We start from the raw sequence: 3,063 nt of genomic DNA, 5'->3' as shown, positions 1-3,063 counted from the left end.
TTCATGGCTTTCAGGATTTCCTTTGGGAAAGCTGACCCCTTGTCTAGTTCAGTCTTCTGTGTCAAAATAGAGTCAAGGTGGGTGTGTGAAGCAGCTGCAGTGATGTCCTGTATCTGAAAGATGCTCAGTAAGTGACTACTTACCCACTGAGAGCTTTAGGAATGGTCTTGGGAAGTCAAGCTTGCTCAACAGCTAACAGTCCTCTAGGGCAAAATGCTTTGGAGAAGTCTTGACATTATCCTTGTCCTTCTGCTGTCAGGATGAGCACTTGGTGCAGCTAAGCAGGGCTCCTGGCTGGATGGGGAAATGGAGAGTAGTCGGGTGAAAGGGTTGACACCAAATGCTACCTTTAGGCACATCGAGGATTGTGGTCAAACTTTCCAGTTTATACTGGAATGCTGCTGAATGAGACACTGCTTAGGATGAGTGGCCTCTTAAAAAAGCCCTGTTTATTAGAGATTTTATATACAGTGAGTACCCACCCTGTTCCAGGTACTTTACAAGGCACTGGGCATTCTCACGGAGTCCGCAGTGTAGATAGGACATGAACTGTTACGTATTCATCCTAACCCACATGTGAGGAGAACGTGATGTGTGCTCAGAAGGAACACAGCAAGAGACTTGATCCAGACTGGGACAAGGGAAGGCTGTGCTGCAAATATGGTCTCGAAAGGGCTCTGCAGGGTGAGCTGAGAGGTGACGCTGGGCTGATGGGGAAGGCGTGTCAGGCAGTGAGACAAGCTTAGACAAGGTCAGTGTGGTGAGCGGCTCGGAGAGAGGCACGGGGGCTCTGGAACACACACAGAGCAGTCATTTATCATTATTTATCGTTCAGCATAAATAGGTGTGAGAGCTGAGGCTGGAGGAGTGGTCAGGAGCAGGTTAAGGAAGCTAATACCATGCTTACCTAGTGGGAAGGATGGTGACACACGTCGAACCTCTCCAGAGGGCGCTCTGTGATCCTCTTGATGCAGGCGGGGAAACATACAGAGCTGCCGCTGAATCTTGCCCCAAGGTACCCAGCTGGTGAGCAACAGAGCCCAAGGGCTGGGTCTGGAGGTGACGTCTCTCACTGTCATGCCTGACTGCCATTAGAGGATTTTAACTTGAGCAGTGATATAAAAACAGGGATTTTTATTTTAAAAAATCACCCTGGCTGCTGCGTAGAGAACTGTCCGGGAGAAGAGGGAGCAGGAAGGAGTCTGGGTGGGGGGTCATGAAGGCTTGTACCAGGGTCAGGGCGGCAGAGGTGGAGTAGCGGGAGGAGAGATGAATGGGACCTGAAGGAGAGAGGTGGGCCAGGCAGGCTCCTCCGCACAACGGGGTTCGCTTCTGTTACTGAAAGGGGTATGGGACCCAGCTCGCCGCTCAAAAGCCAATAAACAGGCCAGGCTGGTGGAAAGAAAGTTTATTTTAGATGCCGGCAACTGGTGGGGGTGGGGGGAGGACATCTTCCCAAAGGCCAACTCCCCGCCCCACCCCCTGCCACCAGGCAACCAGTGGGGCAAGAGCTTTTATGGACAGAAGTGGGGAGGGGGCTACATGCCGTCACAGCACGGCGTGTCACAGCTCTGACAGTCATCTTCAAACTCGTCATCAGGGGTCTGACTGGCGTCATCCTGGTTGCTTTAGGTCCAGTTAATCTTCACTTCCAGGGTCCATTTGTCCCATTTCTCTGAGGCCAGTTCTTGGAACTGTGGTGGCTCACGTCCTGGGTGCAGTCTGATCTTCACATAGTTAATCTCTCCGCCTGGTGTTCTAGTATCTGTAAGACAGCTCACAGGATATGGCTCAGAATGTTATCTGTAGCCCTTGAGAAAGAACTAAACATCCTTGACTAAGCTTAATGACTACATTATTATAATTTACTCTTTGTTTTCACATTTCTCATTTCTCTGAATAAACTTATTCGACTAAAGCTTTCCACAGACAAAAGGTAGGCAGAGGACATGGTGGGGTGGGGGCGAGGACCGTGGGGTCCTGTTCTGTTTCACTTGCCCTGGGCCTTGAGTGGACAAGATGAGCTGACCCGGGAGACGGATTTAGCAAAGCCTAGGGGACGTGACCCGGAGAAGGCAATGGCACCCTACTCCAGTGTTCTTGCCTGGAAAATCCCAGGGATGGGGGAGCCTGGTGGGCTGCTGTCTATGGGGTCACACAGAGTCGGACACGACTGAAGTGACTTAGCAGCAGCAGCAGCAGGGGACGTGACCAGCTGGGACCTCACACTCTGAGAGGCAGGGCTGGGACGATTTTGTCCATCCTGGGGTGACCTGTCTCAACAGGAATCTGGCATGGAGCAGGCACCTCATTTATAGCTGCTGAATTCATAGAAAAAGTTTTAAAATCTATGTCTTGAACCCCTCTGAGTAACTTCAGGTGAAGCACTTAGCCCCCTTAGCTTCAACAATCCCAACACTGCAGTCAGATCCAAGGCCCGGCTTGCTCTGCATTCTGAAAAACAATGCACGCAAACATCGATGTGCTGGAGTTAGCTCATGCTGGCTCCTAACAGCTGATGGTTCAATTTTTAGGAATCTTGAGAGCTGATTGTTTAATGCAGTCATTTTTAAACATTAAGCTGCTACTCATTGTTCATCTCTTTCTGACCCCATGTTCAGAGATGTGTTGGTTGCTTGAAATGGGCTCTGGTGGGAATATTTACATCATGGAAATCAGCAAAAAGCCATAAATCAGGAGTTAACTTGGTTTTGTTTATTGCTTCCAGTCTAGGCTCTAGACTTAAGTCATGGAGACAATGTTAATAATGTAGTTTAGGGATTTCCTTGGTGGTCCAGTGGTTAAGACTCTTGAGCTCCTGATGCAGGGGCCCCAGGTTCAATCCCTGGTCAGGGAACTAGATCCCGTATGCAGCAACTAAGACACAGTGCAGCCAAATAAATAAAAAAATAAATTAAAAAAAATAATGTAGTTTTAACTTGAAAACTGTATCATGTCAGTTGCCACCACATTGTAAATAACACAAAAATTTAGGAAATTTTCTTCCAGTATTTGGAAACCATTATCCTATTTAGCACAGAAATTGCTCATGTCATTAACGTC

General features: G+C 48.6%; 1 non-coding gene across 1 annotated transcript; it reads left to right on the top strand.

The window, feature by feature from the left end:
* The first annotated feature begins 2,783 nt into the window (after positions 1 to 2,783).
* On the top strand, positions 2,784 to 2,857 carry TRNAR-CCU (transfer RNA arginine (anticodon CCU)). The gene has a single exon. It is a non-coding gene; the product is annotated as a tRNA-Arg (tRNA).
* The last annotated feature ends 206 nt before the right edge of the window (positions 2,858 to 3,063 follow it).

Source organism: Dama dama, chromosome 26 (assembly GCF_033118175.1).
Source record: "Dama dama isolate Ldn47 chromosome 26, ASM3311817v1, whole genome shotgun sequence".
Lineage (NCBI taxonomy): Eukaryota > Metazoa > Chordata > Mammalia > Artiodactyla > Cervidae > Dama > Dama dama.
The sequence above is the reverse complement of the archived record's forward strand: the minus strand, read 5'-3'. Positions and strand labels throughout refer to the sequence as shown.